General features: G+C 35.9%; 1 protein-coding gene across 1 annotated transcript in view; it reads left to right on the top strand.

Moving 5' to 3' along the window:
* Window positions 1-27049, top strand: part of Vav3 (vav guanine nucleotide exchange factor 3) — a 357523-nt gene that overhangs the window by 250279 nt on the left and 80195 nt on the right. The window lies entirely within an intron of this gene.

The raw sequence follows: 27049 nt of genomic DNA, 5'->3' as shown, positions 1-27049 counted from the left end.
TGGCCTTTGTTCCTCACAGCTTGGTATATACTGTGTGACCAGGAGGCAAAGTTCCAAAATGTAAATCATTCACATGATGAGTAACCCCAGTGCCACACTCTTTCCACAATCAGCAGTTGGGCTGGTTATTTGCTAACTGAACCACCTCAGGGTGCCTGGCTAATGCTAACATATCCCAGCATCCTCCCTTTGCTCCCTCCTAAATCTGGTAAGAAAACCAACCAGCAAGATGACCCTTACAAATTACAATTTTTCTGAGGGAGTTGGGAAGAGCATACAAATGGTACCTCTCCATTTCGGAAGTTTCTTAATCTTATGTCTGTATGATTTTATAATAGAAGCATGTTTTCAAAATTGAGGACTTTGTGAACAAGTGTCCTCTCTGGAGATCATTGGGATTTGTCTATAGAAAACAGTTACTTTCTACTTAATTTTGTGAGGTTTGCCATGTCATTATGTTAGTGTAATTATTTTGTTAATCTATTAATCGATGCTGAATTTAATTATGAAATATTTTGTTCTGTATGTGATCCTGTTATTACAGGTAAAGGGTATTCACAGGTAAAGAATTCCAAATATATGAACTTGATAATAAATCAAGTGGAACATGAAGAATGGAGTAGCCTTGCTGGAAAATAATGTAGATTATGTGTTTTGTTTTGTTTTCTCATCATAAGCAGTGTTCGCCTAGTCATAAAGTTTAGTTTTCAAAGCATTATAGCTTTTAACTGAAACCACACCCATCATAGCCATGCCAGTTTATGAGCTGTCTGGGATTTATAGCAGCTTTGCTGCCTCTGGATTGAAATTGCCTCACTTGTGTCATGGGATCAGTTTAAATCTTTTAACTACAGAACAAAATTGAGGCCATTAAAAAAAATAGGGTTCTGGTTTACTTTTTAATAGTTCTAACTTTCCCAAGACAATACCCTCTGCAGAGGACTCTGCAATAATATTCAGAAGTTACTTCTCCTGTTTAGTAGGAGCGTATGACCATGAAGATACTACTTTTTTTTTCTTATTTCATGTGAGTTGTATTTCTATTTCAGAAGATCATCTAACCTTTCTAAATGTATTTTTAATTTTTTTTCTTTCTCCTATGTTCATTTTCATTTAGACTAGTTCCCTCCAGGGAAATGCATTTCTATATTTAGAGTGTGTCAGTAGGAACACATTTAACTCTTTAACAATTTATTTTATAGCCAACATAAATTAGGATTTCACAGATTATAAATGTGGCCAAGTAGTTCAATAATAAAATAAATTTATACTCCTTTATCCTAAAGGGGATGGCATTGTATAGGTATAACTATTTTGGTGTTTCTGTGTGTCTAAAAATTTTAGAACTTCATGAAACATAAACTTAAAAATGCAAAAGTACTATTGTTTGTTTGTGAATGTATTTAGAAAAAAATTCTATTAGGTATACTAAGTCTGTATGAGTATCTTTCTCATTTTTCCACATTTTTGAGAAAGCCAAATGGTTAATAATCTTGCAGGTGAGCCTGCTGGTTCACCTATTTCTCCCGTTAGCCATCTTTGGAGTCAGACTTGAATGATGTGTTTAGGATTGGTTGACTTTTGCTTCTCTGACTATTTCTGCTGACAAGGGGCAAAGCTTTGTGGTTCAGAGTTAACCCTTACTTGATGACCCTCTTGCATTGATCCTGACGGAGTCATTGTTTAGTGGGTTTTCACACTTGTGGAGTGTTTTATCCAAAGTATTTAAACTGGTGATCTTCACAGTGGAGGCTACATGGGAAGACTGCTTCCAAGAAGCCCTGCTTACTGTTTGCTTTTACTGTTGAAGTTCCTTTTATCTGTTTATTTTTTCCTCTCCTAGCTAATTTAGTTGTCATCTCCAAGTTTTAATACACTGATGACTTTCCAGGGCCTTATTTAGGGGGGGCTTTTAGTAAAAAGGATTAAACCATTTGGGAGGTCAGGTGTAACTACTTCACATCAGGTTCAAATTTCAGAACCATGTACAAAGGTAAGTTATATATCTTCTCTATAGACCTTTTGTGTTGGAAAAGAACTTAGTGCATAATTCCATGGGGTAGGAGGTACTTAGAAAATATTTGTTACATGAATTAATGAATGACTATATACTTTTTCTGTAGGTAGGGGTTGGCTTTCTTGCTTTATAAATTCTTCTTGCTTATGTGCTAATAGACTATGTCAGGGTCAAGTGGTGGAAAGTAGCAGGGCTCTCAGCCACACTGGCTGGGGATGGGATTGGATTTAGCTGTTTCCTTGCTGTTTGACCTTAGGCAATTTGCTTTCTCTTTGTGTTTCCTCATTTTAAAGGTTACCAATGACAGTACCTACCTTAAAAAGTTGTTGTGAGCATACATGAATAAATACTTGTAAAGTGCTTTTCAAATTGCCCAGTATGTAGTAAATGCTAAGTGGTAGCAATTATCATTCTAATTAGTTTGTATTAGATTTTAATATTGTCTATTTTGGCATTTAGAGAATCAATAACATTTGCCAGTTATTTCTTTGCAAACAGACCCTGAATTTTATGTTGAATTTCCATTGAAGCAAGAAGTTACAGAATCATAGTCATTTCCAGACTTGGAGTTATTCCCTGCTTACCTAATGACTGTCATGCTCTTTTGCTCATCTTTACCAATATACTCAGTCAACAGTAATGGTTGAGAGGTTGTTTTTTTTGTGTGAAATTAATGTTTGTGATTACAACAAAGAAACAAAAACTACCAAGGTTGAAAATGCACAGTGTGGAGTTTTATTCTAAACCAAGGAAGATGTGAGCTGTGGGTTTACATTTTGGCTTACTAGCACATTTTTAAAAACATTAGCTCTTTATTAATAATTGTGGATAATATTTGTCTTGCTCTTTATTTTTTCTTGTCTTCTATTGTGTGCTAAGAAATTTATCAACCTATAATCTTGACTGCTTTTATAAATTTAGTAATGTGTTAGATGCAAATTGTGGTAGCTCTTTTGAATTACTTAAATATAGCAGAGTATTTTCATCAGTTTGTACTTTTCTTCCTGAGACAGATGTTAGTATCAGAAAAACAACACTTGTAACAGACAGATCAATTATTTCAGGAACACGGAGGTGCTAGGCCTTTTTCAAGAACATGAGATCATAAATCTCAAGAAAATCAGAGCACTGGTGTAATATTTTTCACCTAAAGTGGCAATCAAGGTCAAAGTTACCAATTAAATTTTAATACTGAGCTTTAAAGGTTTTTTCTTCAATCTAAGTATAGTAGATACAAGATTTATTTCAGTTTGCATATAGTCTGTCTGTATGCCAGGGCATGTGTTCTTTCCTCCAAATCCACGTTTTTTTTTTGACTGTGGTGAAATTGTCCTGTATTTGTAAAACTCACTGCATCCTGTATGTAAATCCACAGTCTCTACCTTTTAAAACATTCAGGCCATTTTTGGGTGTTGTTCTGCCTGTAGGTTAGAAGGGGTAGATGGCAAATGTTTAGATAGCTCACTCCCTTTCTGAGTTTAAGTTACTCATGTAATCTGTGATAACCTTGAATAATAAATGACAAGATGATAGTTAAATTGATGGGTTCTTCCTGAGATCTTCAGGTTCCCCTGTGCTCTTTGTTAAACTCTTGATTACAAAGAGATACCTGTGACTTTGGCTGTATTTATATTCACCCAGAAGATCTCCTAATCATGTCTAAGTACAGACAGCTTCAAGATGGTCACTTTCTCTTTCTGAAGGGAAGGATTGTTGTTTGCCACTTATACTGTTTGTTCTTATGTGAAGAAAGGAATTCAAATAATCTTTACTTCATTACCAGCTTCATGCCCTACATGACATTAAGCACAGCAGTGTCATTAATTAAAAACATGGTCTCTCTCCACAAATATTTATGTTCTATCTAGAAAAGGAATAGAGGCACAGTTTTGACTGCATAAATGCATATATATATATATATATATATATATATATATATATATATACACACACACACACACACACACATATATATATATACACATACACACACATACAATGTTTTATATATATAAAACATTGTAGTATTATATAAATTTTACATATAGATCCATTATGGTATAACATAGTATCTTAACAACAATTGGTAAGTATACATGTATACATAAATATCTATAATTACCCAGTACACTCAAAAAAGCAAAATAAATTGGAAAAGACAAGCAGATGTGGGCTCAAATTATTTTTAAGCTGGTTTATGTATAGCTGTTTTTATTTATATAAAAATCTGTTATGCTTGTTTAGTATTGAATTACAATTTAATGTGATTCTCCTTAGTGTTTTAATTTCAAAGGATTACTAAATGCATTCCAAGTCTAAATAAAATTGTTTCTTTTAAATTTGCTTTTAAGTATATTATCAATTTGCTCCATAGAGAAGTTTTATATTTTAGTTTCCAAATAGAAAACATTGAAGTGAAAAATAGCAATGCAGTATTTTTTAAATCATTGACCTGAAAACATACTTTTCTTCTTTTTTTAATGAGGGAAACTAATATATATTCTTGAAGGTTTTAGGAAATCAGCTTTTGTCTGTAATCCATAAGAAAGTTTCCATATATTGTAATATTTCCATATTAACTGGTCGAATCTATTTCCGTCTCCTCTGTTATCTCCAAACCTAATTTCTCATCAAATATGTTAGGATTTATGTCCTAATCTAAATATTGGGAGCAAAATTGTGAATGTGTAAAAATATACTTCACAGTGAAAGAAATAAACTTGAAAAAAAAAAAAAACTGGGACAGTAGAATCCAGTGATTAAGATTCATTGCAGAGAGAAATGAGAGATCCAAGGCGTGAACGAATACTGGGGAGCATGCTCTGGTTTTTAAAATAGCAAATTCTTTTTTTTCTGCTTCTATTAAACTAGGAACAATAAGACTAGTTTTGCACTAAGGCAATTGATCCCCTTGTAGTTATTTTCAGGACTACCTTTCTAATTCCCTCTACCATGATAACAGATTTCTGAAATGAACATCACATTCCCTGGCTCGCATCTTTTTTGGCTGGAGGATTTGCTTCTCCCTTTCAAAGCTCACTCTTGAGTTAGCAAAGACTCAACTACTGCTGTCTGGCAGGCCCATACATGCCTTGCCAAACAGGTCTTTTACACTGCTCAGGTACCTTCAGAAAAAGAAGGAAAGGGAGGTGAATTTTTGCAGATGTGTATGGGGGTTCTTTTAGATAGCAAAGATGGCATCAGTAAGGTGATTATTGAAATAGTAAAATATTTGGATTATCATATGCAGAATCTGCTTCTGGGTCTTTTTTGAACTTCTTACATTTTTTTGTTATCGTAGTAAGTATGTCTTTAGAAGATAAAGTATCTATCTACTAAATATTTAGAGAAACATTCTAAAGATGAAGTCTTGAACCTATGAGCTACTATGATGAAACGATCCTTATCTGGAAGATCAGCTATGACCCACATTTCCTTGTCTATATCTGTGGCCATGCTAGTTGAATGCTTTTCCACTTCAGAAGGAAAAGAATCTGCTATGTAATGCTAACTAGGGAAAGAAATTTCAGAAATTTTGATGGGCTCAGGTCTAAAGTTTTAAATGAAAGGAACCAGGTAGGTTAAAAACATATTAGTTTCCAACAGCCATATTTGACACAGGTGATATCCAGCAGCTCTCAGGAAAGAGGACATTGAAAATGTATACCTTAATATCAAAATATATGATGATCTTACTAATACCACAGCTCTATGGACAAAGAGTGAGAATGGTTATCACACCAATTAGAACATTGGAGTACAGTTTGTGGAGTTTCCGTCAAAATGAGTCATATTGGTAATTATCTTTCAGCATATTCAAATAAGTGATTTTTAAAATTTTAATTTGAATGAAAGGAAAAGCTTATATTAGGTTCTTATAATTGGTTTTACAGATCATTTTTGAGACCTATTTTTTTTCTGTGTAGATAGGAGAAATTTATGGATGTTTGCTGAAGTTGGAATTTTGTTAGATAAGAAATACAAACTTGCTTAACAATAATACTGCTCAGACTATGATGAACCACCCTCATGTGTGGTATTGGTTTAGTTGGTGTAGTTGACAATCAATGTATCTAGGGCAGAATTCGTTATGAACTGAAGAAGTACATAGGGCAAGGTGACAGAATTTTAATAGTTACATCAGTCAATGTAACTTTACTAGAAATACAGATGTTTAAATTGAAGGTATAAGTCTGTTACCAGTTCAAGTCTATGTTAATCACTATAATTTTGTTAGGAACATGAAGCATTTTCCAACTAGTTGAAGAAAAAACAGGAAAGGCATACCTACTTCAGCAACTCTGAAGTCCAGAGTGTTTCCTTCTAGGCAGAGTTGGATCCAGAGACTCAATTGATACCCTCAGGGATCAGTTTCTCTCTGTGTCTCAGTTCTCCTTTCTTCTCTGTTGACTTCCGATCAACAGTTACCTCATGTAAGTTTGTCTCATTTACAGGCAAAAGTGCTCATTAGCAACTCTCAGAAGAGCTGGTCACCATAGCTAATGAATCCTGAAAAAAACAGAACACCTTTTTACCAGCATATCTGGCAAAAATTCAGGGAGGGCTTTAATTGGCCTGGTCTCAACCCTTGGCTTATCTCTGAAGAAATCACTGAAGCCTGGCTTCCTGTTATATGTTCACCTGGCTTCTGTGGCCATTTCCAGAACTGGGCTGGGACTGAACTAGCCTGTCCACAAGGAATTTGTATTGTGCAATTCTGCTTATAAAATGGGCTGGTGGCAGGGGTGGAGAGAAGCTTGGTTTGAGCAGATTATAATATATATCTATTACCATGCATAGCAGTTTTCAGAGAGTTCTCCTTGGGCACACTGATGGGTTCCCTACCTCTTCTACCTGCTTCTTTTCCCATTTGTAGGTTCTTCTCTTTGGTCCTTGTTATTAAAAGAGATAATCATTACCCTAGATACATGTATGACTGCACATATGGTGTGACGCTACATCATGTACAACCAGAGAAAGGAAAAGTTGTGCTGCAATTGTGTACAATAAACCAAAATGCATCCTGCTGTCTTATATTCCTATTTAAAAATAAATTAATTAATTAAAAAAATAAGAACTAAAAAAAAGAGGTAAATCTGGAGGAAGGTACCTAAAGCAGGAAGTGGAGATTCCCAGGGAAAGTTAATCCTAACTGTTATCTTTGGTTTGCAGCAATACTATAGTTTTCTTGCCTCACAATTGATCTTGTCATGCAGTCATTGTACATAGTAAAATATCAAGTTGATATTCTCCTTTGAATGCAGATAATGTGCTCTTAGAATATGACAATCTTTTGTTTCCTCTGTTACCTACTGATGATCAGTTGGGATTTATCCATCAGATTAGAGAGCAGAGCAAACAGGACCTAATATAACATGCTTTGTAGGGACAAGAGGGATGACAGATATCCTCCCTGATGGAAGAAGGGTCAGGGCCAAAATGTTGGGGGGGCCAGAGAACGCAGTCCTCATGGCACAGAATTTAGGCTACTTCCTGCCACTATGGCAATGAGGGAGAGATGAGGAGAGAGAAAGGAGAGAGAGCTTCCTTAGTTTTGTCTGTATTCAGCACTTTCACTCAGGTCAGCACTTTCAATCACCAGAGGCAGCCTGTGTGGTGGTTCACAGGGCTCTGCAGAGCCAGAGGCCAGGTTTGTACCTGCTCTTCTACTTACTGGTCATATTGTCTTGAGAAAGCTTACCTGTTCAGCATCTCGAAAAGGTAGATAATAGTAGCAATCCCATTCTAGTGTCATTATGAAGATTAAAAGGAATAGTAGATAAAGCATTCATCAAAGTTTAGAACATCATAAGTACTCATAAGTGAGAGCAGTGCTGGTTATTATCAATACCTATGCACATCTACATCAGGTTTCTATTGCTGTGTAAAGAGTCGCCCTAAATCCAGCAGTGTAAAATTAACATGTACTTATTATCTCATGGTTTCTGTGAGTCAGAAATCCAAGCATGGCTTCATTGGATTCTCTGCTTCATGTTTCATCATAAAACCTCACTTAAGACGCTGGTCAGGGCCGGATCTCATCTGAAGACTTACCTAAGAGAGGTCTACTTTCAGCCTCTCATCTTGTTAACAGGATTTCTTTCCTTTTGGCTGCTGGACTGAGGGCTTCAATGCTTAGCACAAATTCCCAGAGGCTGTTTCCTATTCTTGGCTATATGAGACTTCCTAATGGGGATGCTTGCTTCACCAAAGTGTGCAAGCTGAGAAGGAGATAGGGTCTCCTAGTAAGATGGAAATTAAAGTCTTATATAACCCAATTACAGAAGTGATGTTCCATCATGACTAGCTGAGGTTTTTCAGCAGAGCAAACCAAAGCTCTGAGAGGATGAGTAATTTATCCAAGGCCAAATAGCATATAGTGGGTGCCAAACTTAACCACAGTGTGTTTAGTTCTAGAGACCCTTCTAAAGATCTTCTATGTACCCTCCTTATGGTATGTTTGGGACAGAGAAAAGCTTATTTTCTGAGGTCTAGCTCTATACAGTGAAAATTAGCAATGGATTTATTAGTGGCTGTTGTTACTAACCAGATTTAGGGGTGATTTTATTTTATGCATTGTTAATTTTGAAAATGTTAATCTGAAATTGCTACAGTATTTCAATTAATTTGGATGATTAAAACTTAGCACCAGAAGAATCTCTAGAAGAAGATAAGGCAGCTAATTAGAGGTTCTGAAACAAACAACTATAGACATGGGCACTGACACATGCTGGGTAGATGACACCCAGCAGAATTCACTCTGCTTCGCAGTTCTGAAATGCAAAGAATGGTTCTTTCTGGCAGACTAAAGACTAAACTTGAATGTAGTTGACTTTTTTAAAAGGTATTTTAAGGGCTGGGATTGTGGCTCAGTGATAAAGCACTTGATTAGCACGTTTGAAGCACTGGGTTCAATCCTCAGCACCACATAAAAATAAATAAAATAAAGGTATTGTGTCTAACTACAACTAAAAAAGTATTTTTAAAAAAGCTATTTTAAGGTGTTGTTTAATATATGATTTAAAAATATTACATAATTTTGAAAAACACTCCTTCACCTTATTTTACAGAGATAGAAATACAATAAGCATCTGTTGCCCAGGGTTTATGTAGAGGTACAATAGCATACATATGTATTTTTTTTTGTGTGTATTTTTATCTCCTTTGATAAGCTACTTTTGCATTTTGAAAAGTTTATTATAAAGGATTCTGAAAATAATAAGGAAGCATAGAAAAGTTCCCTGGATAAATGCCTATCAGCTTCACTCAGATGATCACCCTTTAAACTTTTGTTGCATGCTTTTCTCTAGTACTTACTTTCTTTGTGCATAATTGCATGTTTATAAAATGTCTATAACTTTCAATTCGGTATTTTGCTTTTATCACTTTGTTTCATGAGCATATTTGTTTATTCAGTTGTTTCTTCAACCATTTGACAAGTGTGCAGACTCCTTGTTGGGTTTACAGTAATGAACTGGATGTGTTTTCATTATGGAGAACAGTGTCACAGAGCAAAGGTAAGGGTGAGAATCAGTTCAGAGAAAAAGGCCACAGACTGTAAATACATGATCATCCATGATCATCAGGAAATGGCATCTAAACCAAAATCCAAGATATGAGTAGGGGATTGACAGATAAGGGGAGGGAGGAGCTGCAGGCTTTGCAAAAGCTATCTCAGAAGCCTTGAGGTTCAGAAAGCATGCGGGAGTCGGGCCGATGAGGGAGAGCTAAAAGGCAAAAACTGAGAAGCCTGCAAGGGCTCTAGGACTCCACAAAAGACATCTGAGTTTTTCTCAAGAGCAAATTGAGCCCTTGAATATTTTTAGCCAGAGAAGTGACATGGTCAGCAGAGACTGGTTGAAAAAATCATCCTAACTGTAATGCAAAAGGTATCTGGAATTAAGTACTCTTCAAATCACATGAAGTGATTTCAGCATAATTTATTGCTGGACATGAGTTTTTCTAATTTTCATTTTTATAAATAATACTCTGAGTAATGTGTACATAATTGCCCATGTGGCTGATTATTATTTTGATGTACATTTTGGAATTGCTCACAGAATTGTAATCTATTACTTTAAAAAAGCTAAATAAGTTATTACTTAAATAAAAAGTTCAAATGTTACAAAAATTAAATAAAGTTAAAAGTACATATTTAATAGAATTCAAAGGAATAGAAACTTCCTAAGCATAAACTCAATACAATATCAATAATTTTAAATACTTCCAAATGTAAAACCTTATATAGATCAATTTTACAGTTCTGAAGATCAAACCCAGACCCTCACTCATTGTGCAAGGCAAGTGCTCTACCACTGAGCTACATTTTAAACCCCAAACATTATATAGAAGTAAGCCAGAAAAATTATGGAACTGTTTTCAATAAATATGTGATTAACATCAACTTATTTTTCTTATAAATCATTTAGAAAATTAGTCATCAAGGGAGACTTTTTGTATCAAAGCATATGAACTCTAAGAATCTAGGTACTTACATTGCAGAATTGCCTTTTAGAAATATTACATTCAAAGGGACTGAGGGAAGGAGGTGGGAGAAAATGGAGAAATGCTGGGGAACAAAACTGACCAAATTATATTGTTATAGTGTATGCATGTACAAATATGTAGCATCAGATCCCACTGTCATGTGTAATTCTAATGTACCAATAAAAATATGGAAAAAGAAAATATTGCATTTAATTATATCTCCATTGCTAATATAAGAGAATATGTCATATTTTATGCTAGCACTCTAAATTCTTACTATAAGCCATTGGATAGCAAAAAAATCATATCGTAGTATTTATATCACAGTACAGTATGATGGGATAATGTCAGATAAACCTATCTTAAACTGAAAATATCATGCTTCACCCAACTTCACAGCCTAACTATGTAGCATACTGTATTAAGTTGCTTTTTCCACCTTGTGATTGCCAGGTTGACCCCGGGCTGTGGCTGGCTGCCACTGCCCAGCATCTCAAAAGTATTTTACTGCCGGTCCAGCTCAGGAAAAGGTCAAAATGCAAAATTTAAAGTACAATTTCTCCTGGACACATGGCAATTTCACACCACCAGAAAGTCCAAAAGTCATAAATGAAACCATCCTAAGTCAAGGGAGTATCTTAATATAGTCATACCATGGTAGGACCATGCATGATTTTAGGCCAGATGGATTCCTTTTAAGGTTGATTGTATGTTTGTATCATTCTTATGTTAATTTTCTGCTTATGCTGCACCTATTTTTCTCTTCAACATTTGAAATCCTTTTTGTACTTTTTCTGGCTTCTATATAAATTTTTTAATTTACAAGTGGTCAAAGTTACTGATATTTCATTTATGGTTTCTTTTATTGCTTTTATGTTTAGTATTTTCTCCTCCCCTTAATTCTATTAAATATCTACTTCTAATTTTGTTAATTTTTGTAACATTTGCCCATTTAATTTATTTAATATAATAACTTATTTAACTTTTTAATCGATTACAATTCTGTGAGCAGTTCCAAAATCTGCATCAAAATATTTGGGGGAGGGGGGGAATTTATGTTACAACATTTTACAAATTTAAATTACCTTTTTATTCATTTCTTAACAACCCATTACATTATGTACTTTTTATTTTGTGCTTTATTAGATACATGGTTTGCTCAGATAATAAGTTGTCTTGTGCAAAATATGTTACAATATATGTTCCACATAGCTAAGAAATAACATTTTAACAAATATAAGTACTTTACATTAAGGCAGTCAAATTTTGTTGTTTTCAAAATGTGAGCAAATAAGATTACCTCCCCTCGAGGCCTTTTGGAAGTAGGAGGAAAAACATTTTGTGGCTCTTCCTGTGACTTCAGAGTGGCTCTTCCCATTGCCCTCTTTCCCCTTGCATTCTCTTTAATTTTACGCATATTTTTCACCTTAATTTTCTCAGCTGCTCTCAGGAGTGAGATGAGATATATTATTTTAAAAGATCTTCAGTTTTGATAATTTTTCAGCAAAGAAATTCTCAGTTTCTATTTTATTTGAAATATGGAGTAGATGTATTCTCATTTTCAAAATAGCCTGGAAATTCTACACTTCAGAGTTCTAATTTGGGAAGTTTTATACAGTAGTCCCCCCTAAGTCATGGTTTTACGTTCTGTTCGTATAATTGTCACCAGTCCAAAAATATTAAATGGAAAGTCGCAGAAATCAACAGTTCGTAAGTTGCATGCCATTCTGAATAGAGTGTCCTGCTTTGTGCTACTGAGGACATGAATCATCCCTTTGTCCAGCTTGTCCACTCTGCTCAGTTCTTTTCTACTGGTTGCTTAGCAGCTGTCTCATGTCTTAGTTATCAGATCAACTGTCCTGGTATTGAAGGGCTTGCATTCAAGTAGTCTGTTTTACTTAACAATAGCCTTGATGCCCAAGAGTCATGATGTAAAGGAGGGGTCAGGGCACAATACATGGAAGGACAGATTATCCCTGGTACTATGTGACAGTGCTATTAGAGGAAAAGCTATATATAGGATTCATCATTCTCCACAATTTTAGGCATCCACTGGGGGGCTTGAAGCTCTCTGTACATTACCATGAAGACATGAGGTGTTTAATAAATATACTTTCTTGGAGAGTTTATTGTATAATATCCCTTTGGTTTCTTGTCTGGCATATTGCTTCTGATGATCTGTTAGCTTCTGGCTCTGCAGATAGCAACAGTAGTGCCTGTAGCTTTTGACTGCTTTTAATGGTCCATCAGAATACTGTGATACCTTCAATCCAGGACAGAACTTTCCTTCTTGGGACTAAGAATTATTCTTGTTTGTTTAGAGCACATCCATAAGATTATATAGGTGAAAGATGAACATTTTCATGTGTTTCTCCACCACCATCTACCACTTTATTGCTAATATTATACCTTTTTACTCCCAGAAGAAGAAACTTGTCATTTTTTAAAAAATGCATATATAATGACATGCTATGGGGATCCCATATTTAAGTACTTTGTGCATCTTCCATTTAAATCCAGGCAGTATCCAAGAACAGAATCTGGCCAGTGGTTTTGAGAAAGTGAAATGGCAACACCTTCTTGGAATTTCAAACTGTTCAAAGATATTTTCTCTAGCAAAACAGGAAGAAATTGGAGAAAAGCATATGGACTCAGTTTGAGCATATGATGTATTTTCAACTTGAATCGGCACTTTACTCATATTTGTAGTGTGACTTAAAATTAATTTTGGTGAAGCATTTAGATTTGAGAGAGGGAAAAAAAATTCTATCTGGGACTAAATCAACATTTGTGGCATCTCATTAATCACTGCCTTATGCAACCACTTTCCTACCTAAAGCGAAGCTACTGGGATGAGAAAAGTTTATAATATTAATGCCAAGTGCAGATCTTGCCTCTCCAAAAAGGAGTTCATTAATCATCATCGAAGCACAAGAACAAACATACTTCACATCTCATGCCAATTTTTTAAATAACATTTCTAAAAGGAAAAAGAAACACTATTTTTTTATCTTCATTTGAAAAGGTTTTAATTTAGTTGTTATTTAATTTGTGATAATGTTATGTAAATTTGATGTGTTCTGAGAATGTCCATGCATAATCTGTAGCAGTAGAGTGTATTGGTTAAGAATTTGGGTCCCTGGATCACAGCAATCTGGGTCCAGATTCTTGGTTGTGTTAATTCCTTTGGGTGTGGTCATAATTTTAACCTGCAGAGAATTTTAAACACAATTCTCAGCACAGAATGACTGGCCAGTGACCAGCAGTACTGTTCACCAGAAGTACCACTACTTCCCACTGGGAGGAAGCAGTATCTGGTCTTGACATTTGAAAATATGGGTTTCAATGTGACCTTGTACACAAATCTTAGGGCAATTTAATAAACCTTCAGTTTCTTTTCTGTGAAATGGGGATACCAATACTCTATGTGTATCACAAGGTTATTGATTGGCAGAAGTGAGGTACTACCTTAATCAAGACTGAAAACTGATTCTAGTCATGACATATAAACTCATGTAATATAATAAAAAATTAGTGCCAAATTATGAAATCTTTATTTTGCTATATGTCTCAAACTCTCGATGGTAACATTATTTGGGTGGGTGATTCATAGTTTTGCTTATATTTTAAGGTCAGTCATTTAATTCGTGTATCCTTTATGCAGTTTTCCATTATTAATTGATTGATTGATTGATTGACTGATTGAAGTGCTAGGGATTAAACCCAAGGGCCTGTGCATGCTGGGCAAGTGCTCTGCCATCAAGCTACATACTTAGCCCTCTAATGAATTTTTGCTCTTCTTTTTTTTTTTTAACTATGTATTTATCTCTCTCTTTTTTTCCTATCTTCTGAATTAAAAAAACAAAACTTTTTTATAAATAAGAAAAATTCATGAGAAGCATAGGAATTTTCCAATAAATGAAAATGGTTATCTAGCTTTAAAAAAGAACTAAAATTGCATGTGAGAAAAGAGATTCACCAATTTAAACAATTATAAATTAACAAAAAATAAAATCTCATGGAAAGGCCAAACTGGCTGCAGTCCATGTTTCTGTAAGACCATCAAGCAAACCAGGTATCAGAGGTACAAATTGATCATGAAATTTTCAGGCTCTCCAAAAAATGTGTTCATTTCTTTCTTTCTTTTTTTTCTCCTTGTCCCCATTAGAAGACTTTCCCTTTCTCATTTTTTTTCTTTATTTCTATGGTCCTTGCTATTAGAAACATTGTCAAAAGCCAAAAGAAGAACAAGAAATTCTAAGGACATGGTTGAAGATGCAACCTTGAGGTTTCAGAAATCACAGGAGACAGGCCAGGCCCCTGTCCATTGACAATAGCCGGGGTGATTCTTTTTGTCCCCCTTTAAACAGTCAAGGATAAAGAAGAGATCACATGGACTCCTAGGAAGGCTTAGTTCATTTTTTAAGTCAAAATAGTTTAGAAAAAGGACACTGAGCAGAGTAGAATAGCAGGAGGTTTTTGTAAAGTGAAATGGAATGAAAGTACAGACAAGAATTTTTCTGTCTCCAATTTTAAAGAACACTGGCCTGACTTGTTTTTCTTTTCCTCCTGCATTCCTTTTGACCTTCTTATCAGCTCTTGACTTTCTCCCTTGGGGGATTTTCTTCATATAGTCAGCACTGACTCCTTCAGAAATCCTGAATCCCACGCTCTTATTGCGAAAGGGTTGATGAGAATTAACAAGTTGGGATAAGTATCTTGGAAACTGTTACAGGATGCCTTTGTAATATGACACTGCCAGCTATGAGCCAAGGTTACAAGAAAACTCCATTCAATGTATGGATCCAAATTGTAATTTTCACTTAGAAATATAAGCTGAAGTTAACATTAGGTATCAGAAGTCCCTGCTGACTATCTGCATTCCTTTGACAGAACATTATTTGACAGTTGTCACTTTTCTCTTCCAGACTGCATCAACAGCCCAACTGCCCAGTTTGTGGTCACCTCCTCTCAGTATAGTCAGGGAAAAGTTGATGATTTGCTCAATCTCTTTGTTTTACACAATCCATTGTACACCCCTCCTGCAAATTCTCATAGGTGTGATTTGTATGAACATCAGCATGTTGGTGAAGTACCTGAGGAGTGAATGTTAGGATTTCAGGTACTGTTTGATATACTTTATTTTTAATTCTCACAACAAAACCTGTGACAGGGATATTATGCCCATTTTATAGATGAGGAAGCTATACTGAGAGTATAAGGCAGATTCAAACCCACAGAAGTAGTAAACACAGAATCTGATCTTTTAATAAAATCCTTATAAAAATGAATATGGTAGATACTGGTCCCTGGGCCCTCATTCAACACAAACATCTGGATGTTAAGTCCCTTATATAAAGTGGCATAGTATTTCCATATAACCTATACAATCCTCCCAGATATTTAAATCTTCTCTCGATTATTTACAATATCTTCCTATCAGTGTAAATGCTATGAAATAGTTGCTAAACTGTATTGTTTAAGGCAATGCTGATAAGAAAGGAGTCTGCTCATATTTAGCACAGATGCAATGTTTTTCTCCCGAATATTTTCATTCCACAGCAGGTTGAATCCATAGATGTAGAACACTCGAATACAGAGGGCTGACTGTGTTTGTGTTTCTGTAATCAGTAAAAGCATTGCATGTCTTTAACTAATTTAGGACTCTTTAGTGAGAGACACTCACTACATTAGTGCCCTTTGTCAGATGATTTACTTTTTACCCAGACTGACCTTGATGCCACACACTTGGGGAGGGACGGAGTGAGCTAAGATAGGATAAAGAAAAATAATCATGGTCAGATGAAAGATGGAAAAACACTATTAACTGCTAATCTAAAATGGAGGGAGGGATATGATGTCAAGGATGCTAGGAAGGGGGAGTTTGTGCTGTTGCATAAATGTCTGAGTCCCACATGAGAGGGGACCAGCTCAGGGGCTGAGAGAAGGCTATTCCTCAGGCAAACGGACACTGTGGGCCCTGCTGTCTCAGGATGCTATTTTCCAACAAAGGAAGAGAATTCCATATATCATTCTAGGTCTTTAATTAGTGTGCCTTGCTTTGATTTTAACATGATTAGATGATAAAATCATAGCAGACTATCAGGAAGTGACCCCGAACAAAGGTAACAGATGCTGCTTCTGTTTGTCTTTTCCATGTTCTTCTCCTTTAATGTCTTTATTAAAAATTTGTGTAGAAAATAGAATTTCAGACGTGATTTTGCTATTTTAAATAATCTCTAGAAGTTGATTGTTTTTCTGTCTTTATCATTGGTCATATATATGTGAAGGTGTCTGATTCTAACATAAACCATTGCTGTTCAAACCATCCCTCAATTATTATCTGTTTACATTACTTTGGGTGAAAATCATATAATTTCCCAGGCAGTCATGGAGGCCCCATTTACATATACTTCCTGAGCCACTGCTTCATTGTAGCATGGGCCCTGGGGTAGTATGTGGGCATGGGGCAGTATAAGTGCCTAAGGGATCCGGCCTTGTAGCCAGCATTGCCCCTTGCCTTCCTACTTAGCCACACACTCTCACACACTTAGCCACGGTTCAGCCTCTACCTGGGAGGTGACATTGATGCCTACCTCCTAGAGTTGCTATGTGTCGATTGAGAGAATGCATCTGTAGGCACCGTATCAGGTGTGACATTTTGTATGTCACCGTATCAGATGTGCCATTTTGTACGTATTTGATAAATGATGGTCACCCATCATTGTCACAATCAACCTTCAGGACCCAGGATCATCCAGGTATGAAAGGTGAGCTGACATCCATGAGGTGAGGTCCCTGTTCCAGACTTCTGAGACCAGGGGTCATGCTGTGCTCTTGTTCTGCTTTTAAGGATCTAAGTCCATTAGAGCTGAGGCAGCAGTCCAAGCTGCTAGTTCCCTTGTGTCTTGTGTGTAGTTCCTTTTTTGGAAATTGATGTTCCACAAATTCCAGAACCAGGGTCCTCATCATGCCCACTTCAAAGGGCTGCATGTTGCTTAAATATATGATGCTATTAGTCTGGCACACAGTAAGTGCTTTATAAATTACTTAGTAAATTTCAGTTATCCTGAGATAGTGATAGAAGTTTGTCCTACAAATAGATCAACTATCATTTGGAAGTCTACTATAGATTAATATTTAAAGAGAGCTTAAAATATTCTGTGCAGTTAGTACTGCATTTTGGGAGTAAGAAGCTGGGCATGGTTTGCTGTCTTAGGATACTGGGCACTTTAGTACTGTCTGCGGAATGACATATACTTTAGAAGGTTGCTAGTGAGAATTTCAGTTCCTAGGTTTAACAGCACATGTAATAAAGCCATCTTTTATTTTCTTAAAATCAGTTCAATTCCTACCATGAGCCCTCGTTCCCTCCCTTGATGTTTGCAGAGTGGCATTTTATTTCTCACATGTAGAAAAGAGTGGTCTCTGACCAGGAAGGTGTCCCAGGAACTTGGGAAGCTTTCTGATACCTACAAGACTCTGTCCATCAGGGACCTTCCTCCCTCCCACAGTGGTTCTGTAGAAGGTTGGCCCTTCTCTCTCTCTCCTGGTCACATCCAACAACATCTCTTCATAATTTAGGTTTTCCAGAAGGCAAGAGAATCTGACTTCTGTAAGTCTTGGCTCTCTACCCTGTAATGCTCTCTGAGGCCACAAAGCAAAACTCTGCAGTACCCACTTATTAAAGGGAGACAGAAAATCTGTGCAACACATGCAATTAATGTCTTAGTAAGTGGAGAGTCAGGCGCCACAGCAATAAGACTGTGCTGCCTCTGGAAATAGTGGCACCTGTCCAGCCACCTGGACAGGTGCCCGTGAGAGGTATCAGCACAGTCCTGGAGGCCCACATATTCCTTTCCAAACCATAGACCACCTTGATTTAGGTCTGTGGGTCATTCTTTTGAAAAATATGACCCTAAATCTTGTCTTTTCTTCCCTCAAGAATAAGCACTTTAGTAGTTATTTATGACTGCCAGTAGCCAGATGTAGTAAGTCATTTTAACTTTTTGACCTTTAGTATATGCTTGAAAACTGTTGGGTTTGATTTGGTGATTTCTAGTGAATACTATGCTTGTCTTAGTATTCAGAGGAAGGTGAGGGTGGAGGGATAAAAGGAAGAGGAAGTCATGTGGAGAAAATATTGACATAAAAGCTCTATTCTTCAAGCACATGGTGCTGCTTTGGAACATATTGACTTTGGAAGTGTTTTTTAAAACATTCCCCTTCAGTTGTGTGTGCTGGGGGTAAAAAAACCTATAATCCCAGCAGCTTTGGAGGTTGAGGCCAGGGGATCACAAACTCAAGGCCAGCCTGGGCAACTAGTGAGACCCTGCCTCATTAAAAAAAAAAAAAAGCTAGGAATGTAGATGGGTTAGAGAAGCAAACCTGAGTACTACAGATAAATAAATGAACAAATAAAAGAAATTAGGGATTGAACCCCAAGGCACTCTACAACTGAGCTACAACCCCATCTCTTTTTTAGTTTTTATTTTGAGACAGGGTCCCATAGGTTGAGATGCTGTTCTGGCATTTACCGTCCTCATGCTCAGCCTCCTGAGTAACTGGGATTACAGGCCTGTGCCATCATGCTTGGCAGAACCTACCTATTTTTATTCTGGAATACAGCCCCACTCTTCACAATGAATACCACCTCCCTTGAGCAATCGATTTTCAGATAACATCCATTGTCCTTTGTTTTCTTATCTGTGAATCTCTAGACTGTGTGAGAAGCCCAGAAGAGGGCAAGAGCTTTCATGCATTTTTGGTAGTGTGAATTTCTGGTTGTAGGTGCACAGCATAACTGGACATGAGGAATCACACTCTTTCTCCAAAACAGGTGAGGTTAAGGGGTTCCAGTACTGATCTGTGAGACAATGGATCTGCCCTCAGCAGGGACAACAAAATGCAGTCAGGGTAGTTTATACTACTTTGGTGCCCACCCCAATCTCCAGCATGTGACTGTGAGGAACTGACTTGTAGACAGTGCATTTGTGAGCTCTGCTTATTGAGGAGAAGCACCTGCTCTTATTCCTAGGGTCCCCAGAGAGCTTCAGTGCAAGACCCATTAAACAGAAGCTTTTAGCCAACTAGGGAGGGCCAGAGCAGAGAGAGGGGTCCACCTACTAGTGGGAAGGAATATTTTATCAGTGATGTTGCTGAGACTATCTGGTTCATGGTGATAAGAACAGCCACATCAACTTTGATTAACAGTTAGTTTTATGATTGTTTTAAAGTGCTCCCCAGACAAGATACCCCTTATCTCTCAGCCTGGTGTGTACTACCCCCAACCCAACATGTCTTTCTCCTCCCCTCCTTCTATACCACTGGTACTTAGTAAATTATTGTTCGATTTATTGGCTACTGTAATGGTCTCTGAACTCTTCATCTTGCCTTCAGCTCTAACTTTCTTTATTGCTTCCTCCAAACTACCAGAAGAGTGATTTACCTCAAAGAGTGAGACTCTCCTATGTAAACTCTTCAGCCCTTATGCAGAACCAGTATATAGGATATTACCTATATAAAGCTCCCAGAACCTAATTCATATTTAACATATCCCTGTCTCCCTCCCTTCTGCAGTAGCAGAGATTTGATAATTTTTCACAGACATTGAATTCTTTCTTGCCACCATATCTTGTCTCAGGCTTTAGCTTGTAGACAAAATAAGCTTATTCCACTTCTACATCTGGTTAACTCTCTCACTCATCCATCTAAACTTATTTCCAATATGCACTCTTCTACCTTCTACCATACCCCACATCTGGTCACTGCAAAGATTCCTCCTCTACCATGATTGCACTGCCATAGTACTTTTTGGAAAATAATCTTTTCATTAGCTTTCTACAAACTTAAAAAAAAAAAAAACCCTTATAATGAGGCTGGGATTGTGGCTCAGTGGTAGCTCACTTGCCTAGCACGTGTGAGGCACTGGGTTTGAGCCTCAGCACCACATAAAAAATAAACAAAATAAGGGTATTGTGTCTATTTGTAACTAAAAATATTTTTTAAAAAACCCTTATAACTGGAGCTTTATGTTTTCATATTTATACCACAGTTTCTGGAACATAATAGGTGGTCTGTAAATATATATTGAACTGAATTATAAATCCAATTTTATAAGAGGTAGCACCAATTTGCAGTGTGAAAAGTCTTTGGCCTCTGAGAAGTCAAGTATGCTTCTTTTTATTCTTAAAAAATTAAGGAAATGGTTTGTTGACATGACCAGCAGTCGTATTTTTATTAGTTGTTACCTTTCAGATTAGTGTATTTAAACAACGAAATGCATTACATTTAAGTATTAGAATTAGCTTGAATTTTTTTTCACAAAGACTTCAAGAACAATGAATAGAAGATTTCAAACCCACAGTGGTATAGAACACAGACATGTTTATAAAATGATATTTTGATAAGTTTCTCAAGAATCTTCAAGTGAAAATAATTTGTCTCTAATATCAACCACTCAGAGCCAAATTGGAACAATAGGAGTTTCATTTAGAATCCATAATAGCTGCAGTAGAATCTCACTATCACACTATTTGCTAGAATTATAAAGAGGAATTTGCTGGTATGGAAAGGCAAGGCAATCAAATTTTTCAGCAGAGGTGAAATACTAGCAAACTCTTCATTTTGCAAATTGGCATTTCTTTAAAGCTCTTGACTACTTTATTGGCAATTATCTTAAATTGTGTTGCATGTAATTCTGCCTGTTATGTTTTTCTAGCTTTAATATGCTTGGTGAAAGAGAGTTTATAAAAGCATTTCTTTTATTTTTCATTTATTTTTAATCCAAATCTACCTAGAATTCAAAGATCTAGAGAAGCTTACAGGTGTAAAATTATGGGAAACACAGAGATATTTTCAGAGCCCTTCCTTTGGGATATTATGCATATATATTTTGTTGAATGATTTTTTTTGAACCAGAAATACTTTATTTGGGACACTACTATTCTCAACCTTTTTTTTTTTTCCCATTATGAAAGTTTCTTATAATAATCCAGATCCACACAAGCCTGTTCAACAGTGTAAAAGTTCATATATTAAAATTCCAATTGAGTATCTAGAAAGGGCAAAAATATTTGTAAGTCACTGGATACACTTTGCATTAGGCAAATGACTACCCCCAGGGTTACCAAAGAATCATGACTGAGTATAATACTACTAGAATAGCCCAGATTCTAATTATGAACACATCCCTTGGTTTATGCAGGAATTTAAGAGTTACCACAATTATTTAAAACATAAGTTCTTCAGCATATTTAAAATATAATTGGATTTATAAAGAATTGTGATTGAAAAAACTGGGATGCTCCAGGAAAACAGAGCCAGCCTTTGCAGCCCAGGAAGCAGAGGTACAGGACATTGCTGGGAATAGTGAGGGTGTCAGTGTCATGGTTCTACTTTCTAATTCACATCTGCTCCACTCTCCAAGTACTTTTAACTGCTATTATTTTAAGTAGTAGTTGGATAGAGTTAGAAACTTTTAGCTTCATTTCTTTGCCCATTACTCATGTCTTTTGCTACCCATTGGGCACACAGAGAATGTGCTTCTGTTAGCATTTTTTTCTTTAAAGCTTAGTATATTGCAGAGCTTTCATTTGCTTGGTAAGTGTTCTTGCTAAAACATCCTTGTATAACCTGTCATTCTGGTTGGATTTGGACTTAAGAAGCTTTAAGGCCAGTGGCCTTAAATAAAATCCCAACTCTTAATACTTTTCCTAAAATATGAAAGATAACCATTGGGCCTCCAGGAACATTGATCATTGAGGAGCAGCAGCACAGGAGCTCTGGAAATCTGTGTGCATGGGAGTTAACTTGTGCCCCAGTGACATTATGTCTCTATTTCAGGCACATACTTTTTCCCTTTAAAATCCTTTGGGAAAGATTCACATTGAGCAGAATTGAAACATATTCTTTCATACTTGTTTTTTTCAGCTTGCCTAATGTTTCAGCCTTAACTGTAGCCTTTTCTTAAAAACAGTTTGTCATATTTTTAATATAATTTTAATCATTTGGAGAAAGGGAACTAGATACATTTGTATTGATGACGTGTGGGAGTATAAATTTGTTGACAGGCTCATTTTGCAAAGTGGATTCAATGCTGGAAAAAACATAGCAACTCATTATTTTAAAATGGCACAGTCTCCTTAAATACAGTGCTCTGGTTTTAAAATTTCAGGACTATATTGTGTAAGCAGTTATTCACATCATAACTTAAAATTTCATTTGCTTATGTATCTGTTTAATTTGAAGATTTAAATAATAATTGTTCATTTAGGAGAAAAAATAACTTCCCTCAACCAGTCTGGAGTGCTAACTTTATTATTAATTTAAATTAAAATTTTAAATTATAACAGCAGGTAAATGGATGGAGTTGGAAAATATGCTAAGTAAGCCAATCCCAAAAAGCCAAATGCCAGATGTTTTCTCTGATATGTGTAAGCTGATCCATAATGGGTATTGGGATGCTTGTGAAACTTATCAACATATCAATGTACAGGTTTAAGTGCTTACATCGGAAAATAAGAAGGATGCAAAACCAGTTTCCATTGCTTCCATTTTATAAAGGTCAAACATATGAGCTAATTAAAACCAAAGAGGAATGGAAATCAATGAAGGAGAAAACAAATAATCAAGAAAACTAACATAACATTCTCAAGTCCCATTTTCATAAGGCATGGGAGGAATGGAGGAACTTTAGTTATGGCAAAGGGGAGGGAAGGGTTGGGAGGAGGCATGGGGGTAGGAAAGACAGTGGAATGAGAGGGATATCATTACTCTAAGTACATGTATGAAGACACAAATGGTGAGACTCTACTTTGTGTACAACCAGAGACATGAAAAATTGTGCTTTATATATGTACTATGAACTGAAATGCATTCTATTGTCAGGTATAACAAATTAGAATAAATAAATTTTTAAAAATTGTCACATAGAATGTACATATTGTGAGATAGCATGTGATATTTTGCTATCCGTAAAAGTTGCATAATATTTAAATCAAGATAAACATACCTATCTCCTCAAACATATTATATATTTTTTCAAAATATTATTTTGTTTATTTTTTATGTGGTGTTGAGGATTGAACCCAGTATCGCACACATATTAGGCAAGTGCTCTACCACTGAGCCACAACCTCAGCCCACATATTGATATTTCTTTTTTGAAAATATTGATATTTCTTTTTTGAAAATTTTTTTTAGTTGTAGATGGACACATTATCTTTATTTATTTTTATGTGGTGCTGAGGATCGAACCCAGTGCCCCACATGTGCACGGCAACCCCGTCTATGTATATTAATCCTTCCTCAGAAGAGGAGCTGGCAAAGATTTTCTCCCATCCGGCAACCCCAGCCCATATATTGATATTTCTTTATGGTGAAAACATTTAAAATCTTTTCTTCCAGCTTTTTGACATGCACAGTACTTTAATGTTATCTATGGTCACCCTACTGTGCAGTAGCACACCAGAACCTCTTACTACTCTCTAACTATAGCTTTGTACCCATTGATAAACCCTTCCCCGTAATGCCCCAACACTCTCTCCAGCCTCTGGTTGCCACCATTCTATTCTCAAATTCTATGAGATAAAATTTTCACATTCCACAAATGGATAAGATCATGCAGTCCTTATCTTTCTAGACCTGGATTATTTCACTTGATGTAATGATCTCTAGTTCCATGCATGTTGTTGCAAATGACACTTTTCTGTCTTTTTTATGATTGAATCTTATTCTGTGGTATATATGTACCACATTTCTTTATCCATTCATTAGTTGTTTTCCATTGTTATTGGTGCATTATAATTATATATAATGGTGGGATTCATTATTACATATTCATACATGCACATGATACGGGAATATAATTTTGTCAATATCATTCCCCAGTGTTTTCCCTTTCCCTGCACCTCATTCCTCCTCCTGGAAACTTTCCTCTACTCTACTGGTCCTCCCTTTGATTTTCATGAGGTTCTCTCACTTTTCATTTTTCCTCTCTACCTTCCACATATCAGAGAAAACAAACAACTCTTGACTTTCTGAATTTGGCTTATTTTGTTTAACATAACATTCTCAAGTTCCATTTTTCTGAAAATGACACAGTTTCATTCTTTGTGGCTGAGTAAAACACTGTTGTGCACATATACCACATTTTATTTATTTATTTCTCCATTGTTGGTCACCTAGGCTATTGTAAATTTTACTAATTTACAATTCCACTAACAGTATAAAAGTGTCCCTTTTTCTCTACATCCTCTCCAGCATTTATTGTTTGTATTCTTGATAGCTGCCATTCTAACTAGAGTGAGATGAAATTCCAGTGTAAGTTTTAATTTGCATTTCCTGATTTGCTAAAGATATTGACATTTTTTCATATATCTGTTGACTATTTGTATTTCTTTTTCTGAGAAGTGTGCCCATTTATTAATTGGGGGATGTGTTGTGCTTTTTTTTTTTTGGTGGTAAGATTTTTTTTTAAATTGTCTATTTTAATTCTTTGTATATTAATCCTTCCTCAGAAGAGGAGCTGGCAAAGATTTTCTCCCATCCGGTAGGTTCTCTCTTTACATTCTTAATTATTTCCTTTCCTGTCCAGAAGCTTTTTAGTTTGATGCCATCCCATTTATTAAGTCTTGTCATTATTTCCTGAGCTTTAGGGATCCTATTAAGAACATCATTGTCTGTGCCTATATGTTGGAGTGTTAACCCTATGTTTTCTTCTAGGTCTAATTCTGAGGATTTTGATCCATTTTGGGGGCAGGTAGGGGACAGGAGGTGTAGGGTGAAAGATAAAGATCTAATGTCATTTTTTTACATATGGATAGCCAGTTTTCCCAGCACCAATTTTTTTTTAAAAGTCTATTTTCAAATGCATGTTTTTAGCACTTTCCTCAAAGATCAAAAGACTGTATCTGTGTGGGTTCACCTCTGTGTCTTCTAATCTGTAGCATTGATCTATGGGTTTGATTTTATTCAAGTACCACGCAGGTATTTTTTTTTTTTTTAATGTAGCTCTGTAGTATATTGTGAAGTCAGGTATTGTGATGCATCCAGCATTGCTTTTTTTTTTTTTTGGCTGAAAATTGGCTATTCTGGGTATTTTATTCTAAATGAATTTTAAGACAGTTTTTCCTAGTTCTATGAAGAAGGTCACTGGTATTTTGGTGGGGATTGCACTGAATCTATATATTGCTTTTGGTAGTATGATCATTTAAACAACATTAATTCTGTCTATCCATGAACATGGGAGATCTTTCCATCTTCTTTAATTTCTTCAGTGTCCTATAGTTTTCATGATAGGGGTCTTTCACCATCTTGGTTAGATTTATTCTCAATGTTTTTTGAGGCAGTTGTGAATGAGATTGTTTTCCTGATTTATTTCTCAGCAGGTTTATTATTGTAGGATATGAAAGCTATAGATTTTTTGTGTTGATTTTGTTAACTGCTACTTTTTTGAATTTGTTTATTATCTCTAGCAGTTTTCTGGTGAAACTTTTTGGACCTTCTAAGTATAGTATCATATCACCTGCAAACAGTGATAATTTGACATCTTCCTTTCCTATTTTTATTCTTTTATTTATTCCTCTTGCTTAATTGTCTGTCTAGAATTTCTGGTACTATATTTAATAATAATGGTAAAAGCAGACATCCTTTGTCTTGTTCCAGATTTTATAGGAAATACTTTCAATTTTCCCCAATTCACTATGACATTGGCTTTGGGTTTTGTATATAGACCCTTTATGATGTTGAGTTGTGTTCCTTCTATTTGTAGTTTCTGCAGTGTTTTTATCATTGTCCATTAACCAGTTGATAGACACTTTGATTGTTTCAGTTTTATGGCTGTTATGAATACTATTGTAATGAATATGGGAGTGCATATGTCTCTTTGACATATTTTATTTCCTTTGGATATATACTCATTAGTGGGATTGCTGGATTGTACAGTAGTTCTAATTTTAATTTTTTAAGGAATCTCCATTCTATTTTCCACAATGGCTGTGAAAATATACATTTCCACCAACAGTGAGCAAGGCAAATTTATTTTCAGTGGTAGATACAGTTAGAGAAACTGGGTACTTCAAAATCCCATAGTATAGTAGGTACAGACTGGAACTATCGTTGTGATGAGCTTAGCTCCGAAGTCTTGTAGTTTGAAACCATGCCTCATTTGAAATAAAGAATTGGGCTGTATGTTGTTTTGAGAGTCCCCAGATAAATTGGGGTTTCAGCACCACAGCAGCTAGCAATCTGCCCTAATGGAAAATGAAGAGAAGCTGGACAAGTTTATTTATGGCATGATTTTCATGGGAAACTTCTTTCACTGGGCAGACAGCCTAGGTCTAGTTGCCCCACCTGCAACCAAAGGTCCCATTTACGGGAAACTTGTTTAAACTGGTAGATGCTTTGTGGCTGCTGTCTGACCTGTGACCAGTTTATACCTGCCTGACCATCACTCTGGCACTGAGCGACCCATCACATGTTCTCCCTAGCATCCCAAGGAAAAGCAGCCTAGGCAGCCCCTACTTCTTTCAGATGAAAGTCACA

This window comes from Marmota monax, unplaced genomic scaffold, assembly GCF_021218885.2.
Source record: "Marmota monax isolate L192 unplaced genomic scaffold, Marmota_monax_Labrador192_F-V1.1 WCK01_AAM20220418_F8-fsc00184, whole genome shotgun sequence".
NCBI classification, from domain to species: domain Eukaryota; kingdom Metazoa; phylum Chordata; class Mammalia; order Rodentia; family Sciuridae; genus Marmota; species Marmota monax.
Note: the sequence above shows the minus strand (reverse complement) of the source record. Positions and strands in the feature narration are given on the sequence as shown.